This window comes from Carlito syrichta, unplaced genomic scaffold (assembly GCF_000164805.1).
Source record: "Carlito syrichta isolate Samal-C Ts95f unplaced genomic scaffold, Tarsius_syrichta-2.0.1 Scaffold288187, whole genome shotgun sequence".
NCBI classification, from domain to species: Eukaryota; Metazoa; Chordata; class Mammalia; order Primates; family Tarsiidae; genus Carlito; species Carlito syrichta.
Genome location: NW_007232283.1, coordinates 73,562 through 87,438, shown reverse-complemented (window position 1 = coordinate 87,438; position 13,877 = coordinate 73,562). Strand labels below are relative to the sequence as shown.

The 13,877-nt window shown below is 42.0% G+C and overlaps 1 pseudogene; it reads right to left on the bottom strand.

Annotated features, from left to right (window-relative positions):
• Positions 1-612: 612 nt before the first annotated feature.
• Positions 613-13,877, bottom strand: part of LOC103255505 — a 31,504-nt pseudogene continuing 18,239 nt past the window's right edge.

Genomic DNA, 13,877 nt, shown 5'->3' with positions numbered 1-13,877 from the left:
TACACTCTATGAGTCTTATAATTTCCAGCGTTTTTCTACTGGTATGTTTATAATCTGGTGTTGACTCCAGGATCATTTTCTAATAATTCATGCTATTCTCTGGCTCAGGATCTGCTATTTAAAAAAAAAAAATTATTGAAGATCTGAAAAACAATTCCCAAAAGATCCGTTATTGAATACTTTGGTAGCAACTTTGAAGTGAAAAAAAGGCCAGGTGCAGTAGCTGACACCTGTAATCCTAGCACTTTGGGAGGTAGAGGCAAGAGTATTGCCTGAGCTCAGGGGTTCAAAACCAGCCTGAGCAACATGGTGAGACCTCTTCTCTACAATAAATCAAAAAATTAGCCAGGAGTGGTGGCACATGCCTGTGGTTCCAGCTACTTGGGAGGCTGAGGCAGAAGGATCATCTGAGCCCAGCAGGTCAAGGCTGTGGTGGCCATGAGTGTGCCAACAGAGTGAGACTCCGATTCAAAAAAAAGAAAAAAAAAGTAAGAAAAGGGAAAAGAAGCTATAACCCCTTTTATTTTCTCTGTTTAAAATCAAGCAGAAAACAAACCTCAATTCTGTCACACACTAACATCTTCAAAGTACATCATTTGTACAAGAGAAAGACTACAGGAAAAACGTGTTTACAGAGATCCAAACGTAAGTGAGCAAGAGCGCCTCCCACAGCTTTCCAGTGAACTCAGGAGGGGCCGCTTCATAATCATTGGTGAAAGGCACAGGGAACAGCCAGAAGGACGTCTCCCAAGATGGCACCAACCCTATAGGGAACCTAACAAAGACAACAAAGGCCGTAAATTCCTGCCTCTCCCGTGCGCAAAACTTAAACTCATGTACAAATATTATCTCCCTATAGGAATACTACCTCATAGCTCCCTCCAATAAAGACCCTAAGATGGCTCTGGCTGGCACGGCCAGGCTCAGAGAGCACAGGTCTCCCCCTCCCAAAACCGATAAATACAGATCTCTCTCTCACTCTCTCTCTCTCACTCCCTTTTCCCACCAGGCGGTTACAGACCTCCTTCCCTCTCTGTAGCCACTGCTCTAATAAATCTCTTGGCCTCAAAGGGTACTGAGTCTCACTGGCGCCATCGTCCTTCAGCTGGCACTGAACAAAGTTGCAGAATTCGTCGCCAGGTATTTAAGGAAGTCAGGAAGATAATTCAGTAAGAAAGCAAGGCTCTTCTCATCCAGAGGCACATCGGCCAACATTGCTTGCTCCTGTTTGCTCCAATAATCTCAGTGGAAGTGGCCTTCTATACATCTGGGACATGGGAGAATCAGGGTGACCTGCAAGAATTTCAGCATACTGTGGCCTCTCAAATTTGAAGGATAGCTGAGTGCCAAGCATTACATTGGAGTTGTTTTTTTTTTTTTGAGTTGGAGTCTCATTCCATCTCCCAGGCTGAAGTACAGTGGCACACTCACAGCCACCACAGCCTTGATCTGCTGGGCTCAGGAGATCCTTCTGCCCCAAACTTCCAAGTAGCTGGAACCACAGGCATGTGCCACCACACCCGGCTAATTTTTTTTAATTTATTGTGAAGACGAGGTCACGCCATGTTGCTCGGGCTGGTCTCGAACCCCTGAGCTCAGGTATTCTCTCGCCTCTGCCTTCCAAAGCACTGGGATTACAGGTATGAGCCACCATGCCTGGCTTGAAGTATTCTTTTATTCCTGCCACTACTTCATTAACAGTATACTCCTTATTGTGTGTGTTTCCAGGAGATTTCTTATAATTTGCATAATCCTCTAGAATGAAATCCACATTCTTCTTGGCAGGAAGATAAAAAAGCTGTTTTTGCCTGGTAATTAAGTCCCAGTCAATCAACAAGCTATGGTTTTAGCTCTTCAGGAATTTTTACTTTCACTTCAACTCTGTTCATGAGTGCTTTCTCATTTTCAACAGTAGGGTCTACCCTTTCTTCCAAGGAGGCTGTGGTGCCTCACTGGTACTGCCACCATCTCCATTTCCAGGAGTTTTCTGTTTGTTCTTTTTTGTTTTTGCTTCACCATTTTTCTGTTGCAAACCCGATGTCTTTTCTCCTGGGGCAAGCCTTCTTATCTCTCCCTTTGCATAGTGTTCCTGATTGGCCTTCTGAAGTACTGACTGCTTCTCCCGATGGGTGTCTGCGTATTTGAGTACTCTGCTCTCGGACTCTTTCATCCCAATTTTTATTCCAGCCACTGTAATGTATAAATTATTTCACGTGTTTGTTCTTTATGGCAACCTTTACACGCTTTGCTTCATAAAGAAGAGGCCCATGAAAGCACAGCTCTCTCTCACCCTCCTGGGATTTCAGCTGCGGGTCCTGCTTCGGTGATTCGCCACCGCAGCCTCCTCTCACGTGTACATGCGCGCCTACTGCCCCTACTCTCTACCTCACCCAACTCTGCGTCAGGCACCGCTGGCTCTGCCTCCTGGTTCTAGGCCTGATCTGCCAGCACCTGCAGACCTCACAGCACTGCCCTCAGGATCTACCCTTGCAACTGCTGGTGCCACAAGGGTTAAAGAAAGAAGTGGCTGAGTTGGATCACTTGCTGCCCAGTTGCCAGTAAAGAGCCCATCACTGGTAGAAAATGGAGCACAGTTAACGCCTGGCATAAATAACAACACAGAAGTCCATAGTTAGTATTTGCACTGGCAGGGGATTAGAATTGCATACTGGTGGAAGAAAATGCATGTGGCAGATGCAGTCAAATATTATCTCCAAGGAGGTGGCATTGGGTGGCTATTGATAAAATTAATTGATGTTCTAGGAAAAGATGACAAGAAGTAAAATCCAGAAGACATTCTTGGTAGCATGTAGAGGGTCTCATCTTTTGGGGGTGGACAGTGAAGGGAGGCAGCACTAGGGTGGCCAACTATCCTAATTTTCTCAAGACTGAGAGGTTCCCAAGATACAAGACTTACAGTTTTAAAATCAGGAAAACCCCATGCAAACTGAGATAAGTTGATCTCCCTAGATGCAGAAAACTGAGGATAAGGTTCAGGAATTCCCTGTAAGAATGCGTGCACTCCAAAGAAGATTTAACTCCCAAGCAAGGTAGGTTAGCTAGGCCAAAGTTGGGAAAGAATCTTGCCACACTGGTTGGAGACATCTAGGTGGATGCTCCCAATATCCTTGAATCCCTAGACTCCTCTAAAACTTCTAAGACCAGAGAAGAGGCCCATTCCACCTTCTAAGGGCTCACACCCCATCTTTGAAGATAACATGCAGGGCTCTCCCACACAAAACAGTACCCCTTTCCGGGACCTTCCCTACACCATCTCCTGGGTTTAAGTCACAATATCATCAGGCTGAAGATAGGTTGGACCTGATCAGAAGGGAAAGGGACTGTGGCCAACATGTACTGACAGGAGCTGGGGTAGTTACTTAGGATACGGAATTCTGAGAGTGCTTGTTCAAGGAGAACACAGAACACAGAACTGCATAAGGAGTTTATTGATTGGGAAAAGTTCTCCTGACCTACAGAATTCTATACTCTGGCAAGGACTCTGAGAGATGGTTTGAGCATAATAGGATGGCTCCTGGAAGTACATTAAGTGAAGTAGAAATGCAAGATGGTCATGGCAGATGAGATTGGAAGAAGGGAGTTAAAAAAAGAAATATTGCCAGGCAGGGTGGCTCATGCCTATAATTCCAGCACTTTGGAAGGACGAGGTGAGAGGATTGTCTGAACCCACGGGTTCAAGACTAGCCTGGGCAACTTGGCAAGACCTTGTCTCTACAATAAACCAAAAAATTAGCAGGGCATGGTGGTGTGTGCCTGTAGTTCCAGCTACTTGGAAGGCTGAGGCAGAAGGTTCGCCTGAGCCCAGCAGGTTGAGGCTGCGGTGGCCGTGAGCGTGCCACTGCACTCCAGCCTGGGCAACAGTGTGAGACTCCAACTCAAACAAACAAACAACAAAGGAACAAAAAAAGAAATTCTGATAACTGTCAAGGATTTCAAGAGTCTGAGATTGGTGTAGCAACAAGTTAATCTGTCACATTTTATAGACTCTGGCAGACTAAATGAGATTGGTGGAGCAGCGATAAGGACTGTATTTCCATTGGTGCAGCTATCAGCATGCGCTTCACGTTTGCATCAGTTCCTGTTGGTTCCCACCTCCCAAGAAAATGATAGAGTGGCCCATGCAGATGTTATAAATGTAGTGGACTGGCATCTTAGCTAAGGAACCCGGGGTTTAGGAAGCCTTAACCTTTTATAACAGGCTGCAAGCAAACCTGCCTGAGTTTTACCCCTGAAGTAGAAATTGTCTTTATTTTACAAGAAAGAAAACAAACCTGCCCTCTGCTCCAGGTGGAGCCATTGTCACTTTTTACCAAAGATTAAAAAGTATAGTCCATTAAAAAGATAGTCTAGACAAAGTCTGTCAGTGCCTCTGCCCACAAAGATGTACAGAAGTGAAACAATTGAGACCCACAGTCAAGTGTTTCCTAACAAGAACACCAATTGCCAATATCAGGAATGAAAGAGTAGTTACCAGTGAAGCTCCTACACACATTAGAACAAAAAATAAGAGAACATTGTGAGCAATATTAGTTTGAAAAATCAGAACAGTGGTTGCCTTTGAGGAGCTGGCATTAGGGATTGACTGAAAAGGGGTATGAGGGAACTTTCTGAGGTTGTAGAAACAGTCCATATCTGATGGGAGTGTAGGTTACATAGGCATATGTATTTTTCATAACTCCACAAAATGTACACTTAAAACTTGCGCATTTCATAGTATGTGAATTTTACCTTAAAATAAAATACAGAAAACAACATAAACTTTAGTAATGATTTTTATACTGTTTCAGGGCAAATGTGTTTAAGGATAAATCATTGATACCTTAAATTTACCATGAAATCCATCAAGAGATCTAAGATGGATAAAAAAATGACTGGATGGGTAGATATGTAATAAAGAAAATATATTTAAAATATCAGTGTTATAATATTGGTGGATATAAAATTTGCGATAATATTCTTTCATGTTTGTTGTATGTTTTAAATTCTTAAAATAAAAAATTGAAAAAAGAGACAAAAAAAGTGTGTGGTCATGTATCAGTTAACTGTGGGGACACATTCTGAGAAATGTGCTGTCAAGCAATTTTGTTGTGCAAACATCATAGATTGTAATTACATAAACCTAGACAGTATTGTCTACTACACACCTGGGCTATAAGGTATGCTCCTAGACTATAAACCTGTACAGCATGTTACTACACTAAATACTGTAGGCAATTATAGCACAACGGCAGGTATTTGTGTAACTAAACATCTGAAAATAGAAAAGGTACAGTAAAAATACCAATTATAATCTTATGAGATGTGCAATCCACCTGCAGTTTGCCATCGACTGAAACATTGTTATGCAGCATGTGACTGTAGACCGATTACAGTGTATGGACTTTATTTGGATCATGATTTGGGTACATAGACTGTGAGAGATAGGTAGATAGATGATAGAGAGAGAATGAGATACTAGGGAAAATTGGAATACTGACTTGTTACTTATTCATTGTTTTTAGGCCTTAGAAAGAGAAATGGTCAGGCCCCAGACTTCAAAGTTCCTCATTCACACCCATTCAGTGCATGCTACCCAAAATTTAGCTGCCAACACCCGCGTTTCTTTGCCCATTGACTTCTTCTGCCTGCTGAAGTCTTCTTTGTCCACGAGGCTTTCTGCAAGTGCTGAAGGGTTCATGCTGCCAGGAGCATCCCTCTGCAACTCTCTAACTTGCAACCAACCTTTTTCTTTCTTTGTTTTTGTTTTTGTTTTTGTTTTTTGAGTTGGAGTCTCACTCTGTCTCCCAGGCTGCAGTGCAGGGGCATGCTCACGGCCACCGCAGCCTCGACCTGCTGTGCTCAGATGATCCTTCTGCTTCATCCTTCCAAGTAGCTGGAACTACAGGCTCATGCCACCACACCCAATTAATGATTTATTGTAGAGATGAGGTCTCGCCAAGTTGCCTGGGCTGGTCTCAAACCTGTGGGCTCAGGCAACCCTCTCACCTCGGCCTCCCAAAGTGCTGGGATTGTAGGTGTGAGCCACCACACCCCCCTTCAACCTACCCTTTTCTGTTTTACTTCCTCGCTTCCTGACTTGTGTTCCCCCCCCAAACAGATTATTTACGGTGACATTTTTGTCTCTGTTTCAGTTTCCAGACAGTCCAATGTATGACATCAGGACAATGGCATTTAATTATGTATTTTAAAAAGATTTTAATTTCTAAAGATATATACTGAGATATTTACAGATACAATAATACTCTCCACGATTTGTTTCAAAATGCAATTTTTGGTGGGGAGATTGGATGGAGGTACATTTTTTAAATGGCAGAATGAAAACTGTTGAATGATAGCTGTTGAAGCTCAGTAACAGACATGGCTGCTCATTGTGCACTTCTGTAGACTTTATATGTGTCAGAAATTTTATTGCAGATAACCTGTAGGAGCTAATGATAATAATCGGTTAGGAGGCTTGGGCAGAAACTGTCACCTGGGTTCTGCCAAACAGATTCATTGGTTTAAAAACTAGTCAAAGAATATGTGCAGAAATATTCATAGCTACTTTATTTTTTGTTTTGTTTTGTTTTGAGTCGGAGTTTCACTCTGTCGCCCAGACTGGAGTGCAGTGGCGACTCCCGGCCACTGCAACCTCAACCTGCTGGGCTCCGGCGATCCTTCTGCCTCAGCCTTCCGAGTAGCTGGAACTACAGGCACATGCTACCACACCCAGCTAATTTTTTCATTTATTGCAGAGATGAAGTCTCACCAAGTTGCCCAGGCGGGTTTCGAACCCACGGGCTCCAGCAATCCACTCACCTCAGCCTCCCAAGGCGTGGGATTACAGGCTGAGCCACCGAGCCCGGCTAATAGCTACTTTATTTGTAACAGTCAAAAACTGGAAGAGCCAGATACGGTGGCTCATACCTGTTATCCCAGCACTTTGGGAGGCCAAGGCAGGAGGATTGCTTGAGGCCAGGAGTACACGACAAGACTAGGCAACATCGTGAGACCTTTACAAAAAAAACAAAAAAAACAAAAACAGAATAACAAACAAACCAAAAAAGCACCCACTACCACCACCAACAACAGAAAAGAAAAAAAAAAACAAAAAACTGGAAGCAATCAGAATGTCCTTCTAAAGGTGAATGCTTAAATAAGCTATGGTAAATCTGTACCATGGAATGCTACTCAACAATAAAAAGGAGCAGCCAGGCATGGTGGATTACACCTGTAATCCCAGTGCTTTGGGAGGCAGAGGTGAGAGGATTGCCTGAGCCCAGGGGTTCAACACCAGCCTGGGCAACTTGGTGAGATCTTGTCCCTAAAATAAATAAAAAAATTAGCCGGTCATAGTGGCACACGCCTGTAGTTCCAGCTACTTGGAAGACTGAAGCAGAAGGATTGCCCGAGTCCAGCAGGTTGATGCTGCAGTAGCTGTGAACATGCCACTGCACTCCAGCCTGGGCCACAGAGTGAGACTAACTCAAAAAAAAAAAAAAAAAAAAAGAAGACTGACTCAAAAACAAACAAACAAACAACCAGTAAAAAAAAAGGAGCTAATTACTAACATATACAATCTGGGTGAACCTTAAGAACAATATATTGAGTGAAAAAATCCAATCTCAAAAGATCATATGATTCCATTTATATATTCTTGAAATGACAGAAGTATACAGATGGAGATAGATTAATGGTTGCCCAGGATGAAGAAAGGGAAAAGGTACGTATGACTAAAAAGGAGTAGCACAAAGGAGATAATTGCAGTGATGGATTCACACAGTGTATTCATTGTGGTGGTGGTGGGAATTATATAAATCTACATAATTGTATAGAACTATACACACAGCCCCCACACAAGCACACGCACACAAAATGTGTGCATGTATAAGTGGTGAGATCTGAATGACATATATAGATTGTATCAATGTCAGTTTCCTTGTTTTGAATTTGTACTCTATGCAAGGTGTCACCATTAAGGAAAATTGGGTGAAGGGTACAGGTCCCTCTCTACATTATTTTGTGACATACTTCAAAATAAAAAGTTTTTTTTTAAATAAAAGAAATGGAAATACAGTTTTAAAAAGGCCATCCAGATCGGCTGAGTTTCACAGCCCAGGCTGACAGAGCAAAAGTGCAAGCTTCCTCTCCTCTATCCAGGCGCAGGAGCAGTGCCGTCTTCACTTGAATCCCAGTAGCCTGATCATTACAATCTCTGTACACTCTAAGCCTGATCATAAGGCCCTCTAGGAGATTTGATAAGCTGTCTAACGTCTCAATAAATTCCTTTTCTGTTTAGACTAGACAATGTGTGTTCTGCTGTTTGCAGTTTTGAATGCTGGCTGCTTTTTATTCATATAGTTTCAATTGGCTGTCTTTGTCTCCTGAGAGATTTGGAAGAGTGATAAGTGAAGCTAAAATGTATCTCTACACACTGAAGCTACTGAAGAAGCTGGTACAAGATAGAAATGAATAAATGGATATTCAATATGCCTCAAGGATGCGTTTGTTATGAGCCTGATCATAGCTGCTTGGTTACCTCTAGAAGTGGTGAGAACTGGAGTCTATGCTGCCTTATGATTACTGATGTTCCTCAAAGTCTCAGCTTTTTGCTGTTGTTGTTGTTATTCTTAAATCTCTAGACAACCAGAACTCTTATGTACACTTCTGTGTTCAGAAGATAGATTTTTCTTCTGTGCCTGACTAATGGAATTATACACGGTCCTGCCCTCCCTCAAAACCCCTAGTAATGCCCTGTGCTAGTTCTTAGACGGAAGGAAGACTACGTGTTGAAACCACTCTTGATGTTAAGGGCAGTTTACATAAGGGCTCTGAGGTTGGGCACGGTGGCTCAGCCTGTAACCCCAGAATTTGGGAGGCCGAGGTGAGAGGGTGGCCTGAGCCCAGGGGTTGGAGACCACCCCGGGCAACTTGGTGAGACCTCGTCTCTGCAATAAATCACAAGTAGCCAGAAGTGGTGGCATGTGTCTGTAGATCCAGCTACTGGGAAGGCTGAGTCAGAAGGATCTCCTAAGCCCAGCAGGTGGAGGATGTGGTGGCCGTGAGCATGCCACTGCACTCCAGCCTGGGTGACAAGAGTGAGACTTCAACTCAAAATAAATGAGTAAATATATACATAAGGGCTCTGAAAGGGGGCTGTTGAGGTGAGCTTTATAATTGCCCTATAGTGTAAGACTCTCAGAAGTGGGCCAGAGGACTGACAAAGGACTAGGAAGACAGCAAGATAAAGAAGTGAAGCATACACTTCAGAGCAAATAAGCAAGATCTATAGAAATTAGTTTGGCCTAAGTAAAATAAGAAGAAGGCAGAAAACCAGGGCAGGACATTTAAGAACGTCACAGTCCATATTCCCCCTCGTCTCCTTATTACAAGTTAGTATTAAATGTGTATGTGAGAGGGGATCCTTGCTGGTATAGGAATTTTACACCTAATTTATTCAGATTATAATATAAAGAAGTTGATTTTAAAGTTAACAAAAGCAAAACTATGTGAACAACTTAAACAGAATGAAATTCTACTTTGCTCCAAATAGAAATAGTCAGTTTTCTTATACAAATTTCTCTTGATCCCAGTTTTATGTTTGGGATTAAAATGTAGCTAAATAAGCATTTTCTAAAATTTTACATAATTGCCCCATGTGTTACAGTCTGACTGGGTTCTTATGCCCACAGCTCAGAAAAACAAGGTCTGACTGCCATGACAGTGGGAAAAGTTTAATACTGCAAAGCAGCTGAGCAAGGAGGACAGAAGATACTTCTTCCAATCTTCCTCCCAGAGAACTCAGAGACTGGGACTTTTATTTTTTATTGTTTTTTTGAGTCAGAGTCTCACTCCGTTGCTCAGGCTGGAGGGCAGTGGCATGCTCATAGCCACCGCAGCCTCGACCTGTTGGGCTCAGGCGATCCTCTGCCTCAGCCTTCCAAGTAGCTGGAACTACAGGCATGTGCCATCACACCCAACTAATTTTTTTATTTATTGTAGAGATGAGGTCTCACCAAGTTGCCCAGGTTAATCTCGAACCCATGGACTCAGGCAATTCTCTCACTTGGGCCTCCCAAAATGGTGGGATTACAGGCATGAGCCACCACACCCGGTCTGAGGCTGGAGTTTTTAAAGGAAATTTGGCAGGCAGTGGGCTTAGGACTGCTGAATCGTCGATGATGTCATGAGGTATTGAAATTGCTTTCAGGTTGTACAATGGGTTTCTGAGAGAGGGTGTCACAGGACCAGTGGACCAGCTTTCCTGTATGTGTTCTGGGCCCAGGTGGGGCCTCAGGTCCATCAAAGTACAAAATCTGAAGAACATCTCAAATACCATTCTTAGGTTTTATGATAGATGCTATCCATGAAGCAAGTCTCAGGACCATCAGCTACTACGCCTAGGCAGTGAGCCACTGTAGAAGTAGTTTAGGAGGAAGGCATGGGGGAGGTGGTCCCTGGAGATTGAAGCTTCTTCTGTTCTTCACCCTCCACTGTTGTATCTATGCAGTCCTATGCCCATTGTTTAAGGGAGAATGTGTTGATCAGCCTTGCTGGGCAGCTTCTACCTCTTGGGGTCAGGACGGGAAGACAATCAATGGCCCTCTACTGGAGTGAAAGCATACTTAGAAACAACAGATGTGCTAAACTGTAACCATTGCTGCAGCTTTTCAGGGCTCAGGTTTCCTTTACAGCTTTCAGTCCATGGCCTGATATTAATTTTATATAGGTGATTTCCAATAGGGGTACCTTAAAATGAAGATGGTAGAGGTAATTGTCAGAGGTACCCACATTATGACTTGCATGGCAGTGCACTCATAGGTGTGTTCATTTATTCCTGTTCTAATTTCTATAATTTCCACCATTAGTTATTAAGATTTTGATCAAAAAACAAAAACCTCAGGGAAATTGGAGTAGCCCCGAGTGTGCCAACCATCATAACTAATTCACATTTCCTACTTTTCTTTCCAGTTTGAAATCGACTTTAGCATCCGTTTCCCAATATGATATCAGTTTGCTACAACAACCCTGAGAAAGAGATAGAGATTTAAATTATGATAAAAATTTTTTAAATGAAAAAGATGAAGCTTAAAGAGGTTAGGGGAATTGCTCAAGGTCACAGAGCAGTAAAAAGATCACTCATCTCCCACATCAGAAACATAGTAAGCCCGTTCCCCTATCTAACACTAACACATTAACTGAGAGAAAAGAGAACCCTGGGGATTTTCTCTAATCACCTGCATTAGCTGAATAGCACAGAGTGCCTTTGACTTCTCAGATCCCGTTGCACTTGCCATCTGCAAAATTCGCTTGAGCTTTTCCTAATATTTTGCCTTATCTTGCTTTTCAGTGTTTATTAAGTGAATGGGAAAAGTGTGTGTATGAGTGTGTGTGTGTGTGTGTGTGTGTGTGTGTGTGTGTGTGTAATGCCCTAATTTAAGAGTACACATATTAGAAATAGGAATCTAGACTTGGATTCTCACAAAATTTAACATAGTACTATACTTATAAATAGAATACTTTTAATTTGAATTTAATTAGGTTAGATGATAGCATAAAAAGCACAGACTTTGGCCCTAGGAAGGTAAGATGGAGAACAGGAAACTGTCAGCAGGAGTTCGTCACCATCATTTTGACCATTCTTTTGCCAATACACTCAATTCTCTCATCCTTGTCGCACACGCCCTTCTCAACCCTAATCCTGGATCAACCTAAAAGTCAGCTTTCTTCACTCCTGACCTGGGTTAGTCTAGAGACAAGAAAGACTTGCTTAAATAATAAAGTGTATTTAGACTGAAAATTTCGAAGGTAAAACTGACTTCAAATGAAGCTTGATCTTGCAGCTCAAATCATGTAAACAAGAGCAAGTTTCTTTCTGTCTTTCCATTCTGCCTTCCTCAGACTTGACTTTCTTCTCAGGCCAGGGTTTGGTGACCCCCAAATCCCAATCGCAAATCCTACTGCATTCATATCCAGCAGGGAAAAGCAAAAATGTGGCCCAGTATGCACGATAAAAGTCCTGGGTCATGCGCCCACCATTTAACTGATTCTTCTAGCCATGTAAACGGATAAACTGATCAGTTTAAACTCAGTTTTGTGTTCAACAGTGGAGCTGGAACTGGAATCAATTTCCTTAAAATCACATGGATCTCTAAATGGAAATCAGTAGCTACTAAAAGAGGAAAATAGACACAATGGATGTAATTAGCAGTTGTCCTCTATTAAGAATAAGGTCCGGATTAGCCTGACCTGTGACATCCCGCCTGGTCAGTTCCACAACCACACCTCCTGTCTCATCAGTCTAATTCCATGCACCAGGCTTGATGAACTTGCTCGAAGCTCCTCCAAAACACTTGTCTGAACTCTGGAATGTTCTTTGGAATTCTCCTGATATTGGAAATCTATTTAATCTAATGTTTACTTATTCTTAAAGACTTGCTTCAAGTATTTCTTGCTCAAGCATTTCTGAGAAGTCTTCTTGAATATCCCTGGAAGTTATTAGTTTGTATTAGTTCGTTTTATAGTATGTATCACACTGCACTGATTTTGCTTATTTCTTTTTCCTATGAGGTTACTGACTGCTTGAAGTACAGAGCCTTGCTTTAGTCATCCTGATATTCTCTGGCAAGTTCGTCTGCAGAGTTTGGAAATGAAAATTGTGGAGTGGGAGGGAGTTCTCCTGTTATATCTGGAAATGGAAATGGTGGGGGTGGGGTTCAGATGCTCAGGGGTTGAGGATGGTGTCCAGAAATAATAAATGTCTTGTCATATGCTGGACAGCCATGCACAAAAAAGTAGCTCACCCAAATGCCAATAGCACATCCATTAAGAAGCACCACAGGAAAAAAGAAAGAAAACCACAGGCTCTCGGTAGGTGTTTGTTTAGGAAGAGATAAATTACCATAAATGAATTAAATAAACTAATGTGAAAATGAAAGAGTAAGTGAATAAATCAATGAATAATAAAAAAAAAGTCTGAGCACTGTTATTGTGTTTAGAGATGAAAGTGTATTCTAAGGAAAGGTACCAATGGGAAATTAGTGCTTTATCTACTTCATATTTTGTCCTAGTTATATTCTCCATCCTTTTCCTTTGGGGCTGTGAGTACAACGTGCAACCTGAGTTAAAATAACTAATTAAAGTGAGAGACTCACATGAAGATATCTGGGGTGGGTGAAAAATCAGGCTATCTCGAGTGAGATGGGAGGCATTTCTGTAAGGCCTCCAGACCACTTGGCCTGTGACGTTTCTCTCACCCTTTTCAAGACAAGATCAAGTTCCGACTTGAATTTTATATTAAACCACTTAACCTAAGGCCCACTACTTGCAGTTTATTGTTGTCACAAATTAAAATCCAGGGGAGCAGACATGCAGTATGGTTTTATTTGCCAACGTAAGGGCAGTGTGACTTCCATTCTCTCTTCAGGGGAATCTTCGCTCATAAAACTTTTCCAGGGCTCAACTTTTCCTGGAATAGCTTTGTCATTAAAGACATAGGCACTGAATCAAAAGCTAATTGAACCAAAACTGTGGATAATTTAATCTGGAATTCTAGACCCATTTAGTACATAAATAATTGACACCAAGTGTCTTTTATGCAAGGATGTTTCTGGGTCCTACTGCAATCATTTCCAGTTTCAAATACAGTGTTTTGAACTTTTTTACCCTATTCACATACCAATAGCATGAGACACCCTTAATGTTAAAAAAAAAAAGTATTCACACTTTTCATGGAAATATTTTTCTAAGCTTCAATTTTTGCTGGAGGAAATATCAATAAAGTCTATTTATAAGGATGGCCACGAAGGACTTCTGTTCGTCTTTAATAAATGTAGACCCAACACAACCTCAACTCCAAGTGTTCTAGTTCCTCATTT